The following is an 11,350-nucleotide window of genomic DNA, read 5'->3' as shown; positions in this document are numbered from 1 at the left end:
GGTTGAAGAAGCCTTGTTAGAGGGATTACTGTCAGCACTCTCAGGTGTCTGAACGCCAGGATTGGGAGGAAATTGGGCGTTTAACGCCAACTTTTCTCCCTTTTCTGGCGTTTGAACGCCAGAACTGGGCAAGGAATGGGCGTTTAACGCCAGCTTTCCTTCCCTTTCTGGCGTTTGAACGCCAATGACATTCCTCTCTGGGCTCTTTCTGTCCTCAAAGGGATTTTGAACAGTGGTTTGGTTGTCCTCTGTCAATTGTTCCTTGTTTGGCTTTTTACTCTTTTGAGCAGTGTTATTCAGGGTCTTCCCACTCCTCAATTGAACTGCTTGACATTCCTCTGTTATCTGTTTAGATAATTGCTGTTTTGCTTGATTCAACTGCAGTTCTATGCTCTTGTTAGCAACTTTAGTCTCATGGAGCATCTCTTTAAAGTCTGCTAACTGTTCTGTCATCAGGAGCAATTGTTGATTAAGCTCAGTTATTTGTTCTTGAGGACTAGGGTCAGTGACTACTGTCATGACTTCCTCTTTTGGAGAGAACTCATTGCTAGAGTACAAATATTGGTTTCTAGCAACAGTGTCTATAAGCTCTTGAGCTTCTTCAATTGTCTTCCTCATGTGTATAGATCTACCAGCTGAGTGGTCTAAAGACATCTGAGCTTTTTCTGTAAGCCCATAGTAGAAAATGTCTAACTGTACCCACTCTGAAAACATTTCAGAGGGACATTTCCTTAGCATACCTCTATACCTCTCCCAGGCATTATAAAGGGATTCATTATCCTCTTGTTTAAAGCCTTGGATGTCCAGCCTTAACTGTGTCATCCTTTTTGGAGGGTAAAAATGATTCAGGAATTTGTCTGACAACTGTTTCCATGTTTTTATGCTTGCTGTAGGTTGGTTATTCAACCACCTTTTAGCTTGATCTTTTACAGCAAATGGAAACAGTAATAGTCTGTAGACATCTTGATCTACCTCTTTATCATGTACTGTGTCAGCAATTTGTAAAAACTGTGCCAGAAACTCAGTAGGTTCTTCCTGTGGAAGACCGGAATACTGGCAGTTTTGCTGCACTATGATAATGAGTTGAGGATTTAGTTCAAAGCTGCTTGCTTTGATGGGGGGTGTACAGATGCTACTCCCATATGCAGCTGTAATGGGGTTAGCATATGACCCCAGAGTCCTTTTGGACTGATTGATCCCACTTAAGTCCATAATGGACAAAAGGGAAATGATAATGATTGCAAAGAGATAAATTTTGTTTATTTTATTTTTTTTATTTTTTTTTGAATTAACGAAAAAAATAAAATAAAATAAAATAAAATAAAGTAAAATTAAAATAAAAATTCGAAAATCAAAAAGAAAATAGAATCAAAGCAAATTGAAAACTGAATCAATTAGTTAATTAAAAAGATTTTGAAAACAGCAATTAAAAAGATATGATTGAAAAATTTTTATGAAAAAGATTTGATTTTTAAAAAGAGGAAAGAGAAAAACAACAAAAAGACACCAAACTTAAAATTTTAGAAAATCAAACACAAAATTTTCGAAAATCTTTAAGGGAAAAACACAAAGAGGACACCAAACTTAGAATTTTTATGAATCAAAAAGGGACTAAGAACATGCAAAAAAAATCGAAAATTAAAAGAAAAACAAAAGCATGCAATTGACACCAAACTTAGAATATGAAACTAGACTCAACTAAAAGACTCTAAACCAACAAAAATAAAACAGTCCTAATCTAAGCAACAAGATAAGCCGTCAGTTGTCCAAACTCAACAATCCCCGGCAACGGCGCCAAAAACTTGGTGCACGAAATTGCAATCACACTTTTGCAATCCCGCACAACTAACCAGCAAGTGCACTGGGTCGTCCAAGTAATACCTTGCGTGAGCAAGGGTCGATCCCACGGAGATTGTCGGCTTGAAGCAAGCTATGGTTATCTTGTAAATCTTAGTCAGGATATCAGAAATTATCAGGATTGATTGTGAAAAGCAAAAGAACATGAAATGATTACTTGTTTTGCAGTAATGGAGAATAGGTTGAGGTTTGGAGATGCTCCATCTTCTGAATCTCTGCTTTCCTACTGTCTTCTTCTTCAAACACGCATGTCTCCTTCCATGGCAAGCTGTATGTAGGGTTTCACCGTTGTCAATGGCTACCTCCCATCCTCTCAGTGAAAGCGATTGCATATGCTCTGTCACAGCATAGCGGAATTCATCTGTCGGTTCTCAATCAGGCCGGAATAGAATCCAGTGATTCTTTTGCGTCTGTCACAGTCATTCAATAACGCCCTGCCTTCAGGAGTTTGAAGCATGTCACAGTCATTCAATCATTGAATCCTACTCAGAATACCACAGACAAGGTTTAGACCTTCCGGATCCTCTTGAATGCCGCCATCAATTCTAGCTTATACCACGAAGATTCCGGTTAAAGAATCCAAGAGATAACTACTTAATCTAAGGTAGAACGGAGGTGGTTGTCAGGCACACGTTCATAGTTGAGAATGATGATGATTGTCACGGATCATCACATTCATCCGGATTAAGAACAAGTATTATCTTAGAATGGAAGCAAGCATGATTGAATAAGAAACAGTAGTAATTGCATTAATCCATCAAGACACAGCAGAGCTCCTCACCCCCAACCATGGGGTTTAGAGACTCATGCCGTGGAAAGTACACAAAGAAAGGTGTAAAATGTCATGAGGTCATAAGGTACTGATACAATGTCAAAAGATCCTATTAATAGTAAACTAGTAACCTAGGTTGTACAGAAATGAGTAAATGACGTAAAAATCCACTTCTGGGTCCACTTGGTGTGTGCTTGGGCTGAGCAATGAAGCTTTTATGTGTAGAGACGTTTTCTGGAGTTAAACGCCAGTTCTCATGCCAGTTTGGGCGTTTAACTCCAAGTTTTATGCCAGTTCCGGCGTTTAACGCTGGAATTTCTGAGGGAGACTTTGAGCGCCGGTTTGGGCCATCAAATCTTGGGCAAAGTATGAACTATCATATATTGCTGGAAAGCCCAGGAAGTCTACTTTACAATGCCGTTGAGAGCGCGCCAATTGGGCTTCTGTAGCTCCAGAAAATCCGCTTCGAGTGCAGGGAGGTCAGAATCCAACAGCATCTGCAGTCCTTTTTGGTCTCCGAATCAGATTTTTGCTCAGGACCCTCAATTTCAGCCAGAAAATACCTGAAATCACAGAAAAACACACAAACTCATAGTAAAGTCCAGAAAAGTGAATTTTAGCTAAAAACTAATAAAAATATACTAAAAACTAACTAGATTATACCAAAAACATACTAAAAACAATGCCAAAAGCATACAAATTATCCGCTCATCAAGCACTTGAGCAAATACCCTCTTATGCTAAGTTCATGAAAGTGATCTTAAGTCATAAGAAGGATTGGAGGGAGACTGAAAAAGTTTACCTCACTGAAGAATGCAGTGCAGTCATTCTGAAAAGCTTACCTGAGAAGCTTAAAGATCCCAGGAGCTTTATGATACCATGTACATTAGAGGGTACTTGTACCAAGCAAGCTTTATGTGATCTTGGGGCAAGTATCAACCTAATACCTGCATCTACTATCAGAAAGCTTGGTTTGATTGAAGAAATCAAACCAACCAGGATATGTCTTCAACTTGCTGATGGCTCCATTAAATACCCGTCAGGCGTGATTAAAGACATGATTGTCAAGGTTGGGCCATTTGCCTTTCCTACTGACTTTGTGGTGCTGGAAATGGAGGAGCACAAGAGTGCAACTCTCATTCTAGGAAGACCTTTCCTAGCAACTGGCCGAACCCTCATTGATGTCCAAAAAGGGGAAGTAACCTTGAGAGTCAATGAGGAGGAGTTCAAGTTGAATGTTGTCAAAGCCATGCAACATCCAGACACCCCAAATGACTGCATGAGCGTTGATATTATTGACTCTCTGGTAAGAGAGGTCAATATGACTGAGAGTCTCGAATCAGAGCTAGAGGACATCTTTAAAGATGTTCATCCTGATCTGGAGGAATCAGAGAGAATAGTAGAACCTCTGAAAATCCCTCAGGAAGAGGAGAAACCTCCTAAACCCGAGCTCAAACCATTTCCACCATCCCTAAAATATGCATTCTTGGGAGAAGGTGATACCTTTCCTGTAATCATAAGCTCTACCTTAGAGCCACAGGAAGAGGAAGCACTAATTCAAGTGCTAAGGACACACAAGACAGCTCTTGGGTGGTCCATCAGTAACCTCAAGGGCATTAGCCCAGCCAGATGCATGCACAAGATCTTACTGGAGGGTGACGCCAAGCCAGTGGTTCAATCACAAAGGCGACTGAATCCAGCCATGAAGGAGGTGGTGTAGAAGGAGGTCACTAAGTTACTAGAGGCTAGGATTATTTATCCTATTTCTGATAGCCCCTAGGTAAGCCCTGTCCAAGTCGTCCCTAAGAAAGGTGGCATAACAGTGGTTCATAATGAAAAAAATGAACTGGTTCCTACAAGAATAGTTACTGGGTGGCGTATGTGTATTGGTTATAGAAGGCTTAATACAGCTACCAGAAAGGATCATTTTCCTTTACCATTCATAGACCAAATGCTAGAACGACTGGCAGGTCATGAATACTACTGCTTCCTGGATGGATATTCAGGTTATAATCAAATTGCAGTAGATCCAAAAGATCAGGAAAAAACGGCATTCACATGCCCATCTAGAGTATTTGCATACAGAAGGATGCCATTTGGCCTGTGCAATGCACCTGCAACCTTCCAGAGGTGCATGCTCTCAATTTTCTCTGATATGGTGGAAAAATTTCTGGAAGTCTTCATGGATGACTTTTCAGTATTTGGAGACTCATTCAGCTCCTGTCTTGACCATTTAGCTCTTGTTCTAAAGAGATGCCAAGAGATTAACCTGGTTTTAAACTGGGGAAAATGTCACTTATGGTGACTGAAGGAATTGTCCTTGGGCACAAAATTTCGAACAAGGGAATAGAGGTGGATCAAGCTAAGGTAGAGGTAATTGAAAAATTACCACCGCCTGCCAATGTTAAGGCAATCAGAAGCTTTCTGGGGCATGCAGGATTCTATAGAAGGTTTATCAAGGATTTCTCAAAAATTGCAAAACCTCTGAGCAATCTGCTAGCTGCTGACACGCCATTTATCTTTGATAAGGAGTGTCTGCAGGCGTTTGAGACCCTGAAAGCTAAATTGGTCACAGCACCAATCATTTCTGCACCAAACTGGACATTGCCATTTGAACTAATGTGTGATGCCAGTGACCATGCCATTGGTGCAGTGTTGGGACAAAGGCATGACAAGCTTCTGCACGTCATTTATTATGCCAGCCGTGTTCTAAATGACGCACAGAAGAATTACACAACCACAGAAAAAGAACTACTTGCAGTGGTTTACGCCATTGACAAATTCAGATCCTATTTAGTAGGATCAAAAGTGATTGTGTACACTAATCATGCTACTCTTAAATATCTACTCACAAAGCAGGATTCAAAACCCAAACTTATAAGATGGGTGTTGCTTCTGCAAGAGTTTGATATAGAAATAAGAGACAGAAAAGGGACAGAGAATCAAGTAGCAGATCACCTGTCCCGAATAGAACCAGTAGAAAGGGCGTCCCTCCCTCTTACTGAGATCTCTGAAACTTTTCCAGATGAGTAACTCTTTGCCATCAAGGAAGTGCCATGGTTTGCAGATATTGAAAACTATAAGGCAGTGAGGTTCATACCCAAAGAATACAGTAGGCAGCAATCAAAGAAATTGATCACAGATGCAAAGTACTATCTTTGGGATGAACCATATCTCTTCAAGAGATGTACAGACGGAGTAATCTGTAGATGTGTGCCTAAAGAAGAAGCGCAGAAGATCCTTTGGCACTGCCATGGATCACAGTATGGAGGACATTTTGGAAGTGAGCAAACAGCCACAAGAGTCCTCCAATGTGGTTTCTACTGGCCTACTCTCTATAAAGATTCCCGAGTGTTTGTACTTAATTGTGACAGTTGCCAAAGATCTGGCAATCTGCCTCACAGTTATGCAATGCCTCAACAAGGGATCTTGGAGATTGAGTTGTTTGATGTATGGGGTATTGACTTCATGGGACCTTTCCTACCATCATACTCAAATACTTATATTCTGGTGGCAGTGGATTATGTATCCAAATGGGTGGAGGCTATTGCAACACCCACTAATGACACTAAAACAGTGTTAAAATTCCTCCAGAAACACATCTTCAGCAGATTTGGTACCCCTAGAGTATTAATCAGTGATGGGGGCACTCATTTCTGCAATAAACAGCTTTACTCTGCTCTGGTTCGCTATGGAGTTAGCCACAGGGTAGCTACTCCATATCACCCACAGACTAATGGGCAAGCTGAAGTCTCAAATAGAGAACTCAAAAGAATCCTGGAACGGACTGTAAGTAACCGTAGAAGGGATTGGGCAAGAAGCTTAGATGATGCTCTGTGGGCATACAGAACAACATTCAAGACCCCTATAGGGACCTCTCCATACCAGCTTGTGTATGGAAAGGCATGTCACTTGCCAGTGGAACTGGAACATAAGGCCTACTGGGCAACCAGATTCCTGAACCTTGATGCCAAGTTAGCTGGAGAAAAATGATTGCTTCAGTTAAATGAGCTAGAAGAATTTAGACTCAATGCTTTCGAGAATGTAAAAATATACAAAGAGAAAGCGAAAAGATGGCATGATAAGAAATTGTCAACCAGAGTCTTTGAGCCGGGGTAGAAAGTTCTACTATTTAATTCTAGGCTCAAATTATTCCCTGGGAAACTAATATTCCGGTGGAGAGGTCCATATGTAATTACAAGTGTATCACCATATGGATACGTAGAGCTTCAGGGTAATGAATCTAACAAAAAGTTCATTGTTAATGGACAGAGAGTTAAACATTATCTTGAAAGCAATTTTGAGCAAGAAAGCTCAAAATTGAGGCTTGATTAAAAAGCTCAATAATAGTCCAGCTAATGACATTAAAGAAGTGCTTGTTGGGAGGCAACCCAGCCATTCACAAAATTTAATTTTATTTGTTTTTGCTAATTAATTAATTTTTACAGGTATATGTCAGAGTATCTTCAAAAGGTAAAATAGCAATTGATTGAATTCACAGAGTTACAGGGAAATTTGGAAAGCTCACTGGCATCAAAAAGCCAGTAAGAAACGTTTTGGGCGTTGAACGCCCAAAAGAAGCACCCACTGGGCGTTCAACGCCAGTAAGGGTAGCCATCTGGGCGTTAAACGCCAGAAAGGAGCATCTTCTGAGCGTTGAACGCCAGAAAGAAGCACCTTCTGGGCGTTTAACGCCAGATTGATAGCATCCTGGGCGTTTAGAAAAATGCCCAGTGACAAAGGACTTCCTGGCGTTCAACGCTAGAAAGAAGCAACAGCTGGGCGTTGAACGCCCAGGAGAAGCAACAATTGGGCGTTAAACGCCCAAAACATGCAGCATTTGGGCGTTTAACGCCAGGATGGTGAGGAGGAGGTAAAATTCGTTTTTCTTAACAAATTTTCTAATTTTTATGTTTCAATTCATGATTTCTTGCATAAACATGTTTCCAAATATCATCCTTCAATTTCAAAAATTTTAATCCTAATTTCTGAAATCTCTAATTTCTGAAATCCCTATTTCAAAGATTTTACATGCATCTTAATCCATAAAGACAGTTGATTTTCAATCCAATCCAACTCTTTTTCCAAGCTCTTTCCCAACTTAATTATCTTTTAAAATCTTTTTCAAATTATAAATTTCAAATTTATTTTTAAATATCATTCATATCTTTTTAAATTATATCCTTTTCTAGTCATATTTATCTTTTATCTCTTTCTTATTTTCGAAAACCCATCCCCCTCCCTTTATATCCACTTTTGGCGCCCCTCTCATCCTCCACCATTCCACACTTGCTCTCCTCCTATTCCTCTTCTCTCTTTTCTTTTCCTTGAGGACAAGCAAACCTCTAAGTTTGGTGTGCTTATCCGTGATCACAAAAACATTCTCACTTTGATCATGGCCCCTAAAGGAAAACAACCCAACCCAAGAGGCAAGAAAGAGAATACTCCCAAGCCACTTTGGAATCAAGGGAAGTTCTTAACTAAAGAACATTCAGACCATTACTACAAAATAATGAGTCTAAGATCAGTGATCCCGGAAGTCAAGTTCGATATGAAAGAAGATGAATATCCGGAGATCCAAGAACAAATTCGAAACAGGAACTAGGAAATCCTAGCTAATCCTGAAACGAAAGTGGGAAGGAATATGGTTCAGGAGTTCTATGCAAATCTATGGCAGACAGACAGGCAAAGAATAATTGGAGCTGCCCTCTATGATCATCGGACCTTAGTCAGAGGAAAGATTGTTCATACCCATCCTGACAAAATCAGGGAGATCTTTAAGCTCCCTCAACTGAAAGATGACCCAGACTCCTTTAATAGGAGAATGATGAGGGTAAACAAAGGTTTGGACAAGATTCTAGAAGATATATGCATCCCTGAAGCCAGGTGGACCACCAACACGATTGGCATCCCAAATCAACTCAAAAGAGAAGATTTCAAACCAGTAGCCAGAGGCTGGCTGGATTTCATTGGGCGTTCCATACTGCCCACCAGCAACCGTTCTGAAGTTACTGTTAAAAGAGCAGTGATGATTCACTGCATCATGTTGGAAAAAGAAGTAGAAGTCCATCAACTGATCTCGTGCGAACTATACAAAATAGCAAATAGGAATTCCAAGGATGCCAGATTAGCCTATCCAAGCTTAATTTCTATGCTCTACAGAGATGCTAGAGTGAAGATGGGAATAACAGAGTATATCTCAGTTGAAAGGCCAATCACTAAAATATTAATGGAAAGACAACAGCTGCAGGATGATCCAATCAAGAGGAGAGCACAGGAAGTCCTCCCAGAACTTCCTCAATTCGAATATTGGGAACATCTTGAAGCATCTATTTCCAAATTGCAAGAAGTTATGAACCAAATAAAGGAAGAACAGAACAATCAAAGTAGCATGCTTTGCAAACTGCTTAAGGAACAGGAAGAGCAAGGGCGTGATTTAAGGGAGCTGAAGCGCCAGAAATTAATCCTTGAAGGACCAAGCACCACACAAATCAGAGGAACATCTACTTCTCAAAACACAGGTTGTTGAGTTCTAATTTTAGTTTTAACTCTGTGATAGTGTTATTATAGAAATTTACCTTAGGAGATATATATAGTAGTAGTAGTAGTAATTAGTATATCTAATCTGGTTTTATTTCCAATTAAGTTATAATTTATTTTTCTCATCATTATCAGGCATGAATAAAATAGTAGATAATTAGAATAAAGAAGTAATTTATTTTTTCGAGTTCTTAATAATAAAAATTATAATTAACTATATGTGGTGGCAACACTTTTTGTTCTCTGAATGAATGCTTGAACAGTGCATAATTTTTATCTTGAATTTTATGAATATTGGCTCCTGAAAGAATGAGGAACACAAAAAATATTATTGATGATCTGAAAAATCATGAATTTGATTCTTGAAGCAAAAAAAAAAAATATATATATATATACAAGAAATCATTGGATCAAGAAAAGGAATAAAAGCCAACAGCCCTTAAAACCAAAAGGCAAGGGTAAAAAGGATCCAAGGCTTTGAGCATCAATGGATAGGAAGGCCCAAGGAATTAAATCCAGGCCTAAGCGACTAAATTAAGCTGTCCCTAACCATGTGCTTGTGTCATGAAGGTCCAAGTGAAAAGCTTGAGACTGAGTGGTTAAAGTCGTGATCCAAAGCAAAAAGAGTGTGCTTAAGAGCTCTGGACACCTTTAACTGGGGACTCTAGCAAAGCTGAGTCACAATCTGAGAAGGTTCACCCACTCATGTGTCTGTGGCATTTATGTATCCGGTGGTAATACTGGAAAACAAAGTGTTTAGGGCCACGGCCAAGACTCATAAAGTAACTGTGTTCAAGAATCAACATACTACACTAGGAGAATCAATAATACTATCTGAATTCTGAGTTCCTATGGATGCCAATCATTCTGAATTTCAAAGGATAGAGGGAGATGCCAAAACTATTCTGAAACAAAAAGCTACAAGCCCCGCTCATCTAACAAGAATCTGAGCTCCATTTAAAACTCTAAGATATTATTACTTCTTAATTTCTTTTCATCCTAGTTTATTTATCTAGTTTCTTGAGGACAAGCAACAGTTTAAGTTTGGTGTTGTGATGAACGGATATTTTATATGCTTTTTGGGGGTAATTTCATGTAGATTTTTAGTATGTTTTAATTAGTTTTTAATAAAATATTATTAGTTTTTAGGCAAAAATCATATTTCTGGACTTTATTATGAGTTTGTGTGTTTTTCTGTGATTTCAGGTATTTTCTGGCTGAAATTGAGGAAGTTGAGCAAAAATCTGAGTTGGGATGAAAAAGGACTGCTGATGCTGTTGGATCCTGACCTCCCTGAACTCGGAATGGATTTTTTTGAGTTATAGGAGTCCAATTGACGCGCTCTCAACGGCGTTGGAAAGTAGAAGGGCTTTCCAGCAATATATAATAGTCCATACTTTGCGCGAAGATAGATGACGTAAACTGGCGTTCAACGCCAGTTTCATGCTGCTGTCTGGCGTCCAGCGCCAGAAACAGGTTACAAGTTGGAGTTCAGCGCCCAAAACACGTTACAACCTGGCGTTCAACTCCAGAAATAGCCAAGCATGTGAGAAGCTTTAGTCTCAGCCCCAGCACACACCAAGTGGGCCCCAAAAGTGGATTTCTGCACCAATTATCTTAAGTTACTCATTTTCTGTAAACCTAGGCTACTAGTTACTATTTAAACAACTTTTAGAGACTTATCTTGTACCTCATGACATTTTCAGATCTGAATTTTATACACTTTGACGGCATGAGTCTCTAAACTCCATTGTTTGGGGTGAGGAGCTCTGCAGCGTCTCGATGAATTAATGCAATTGTTTCTATTTCTCCATTCAAACGTGTGTGTTCCTATCTAAGATGTTCATTCGCACTTAATTATGAAGAAGGTGATGATCGGTGACACTCATCACCTTCCTCAATCCATGAACATGTGCCTGACAACCACCTCCGTTCTACATCAGATTGAATGAGCTTCTCTTAGATTCTTTAATCAGAATCTTCGTGCTATAAGCTAGATTGATGGCGGCATTCATGAGAATCCGGAAAGTCTAAACCTTGTTCATGGTATTCCGAGTAGGATTCCGGGATTGAATAACTATGATGAGCTTCAAACTCCTGAAGGCTGGGCGTTAGTGACAGACGCAAAAGAATCATTGGATTCTATTCCAACCTGATTGAGGACCGACAGATGATTAGCCG

Source organism: Arachis hypogaea, chromosome 6 (assembly GCF_003086295.3).
Source record: "Arachis hypogaea cultivar Tifrunner chromosome 6, arahy.Tifrunner.gnm2.J5K5, whole genome shotgun sequence".
Taxonomy (NCBI): Eukaryota; Viridiplantae; Streptophyta; class Magnoliopsida; order Fabales; family Fabaceae; genus Arachis; species Arachis hypogaea.
Note: the sequence above shows the minus strand (reverse complement) of the source record.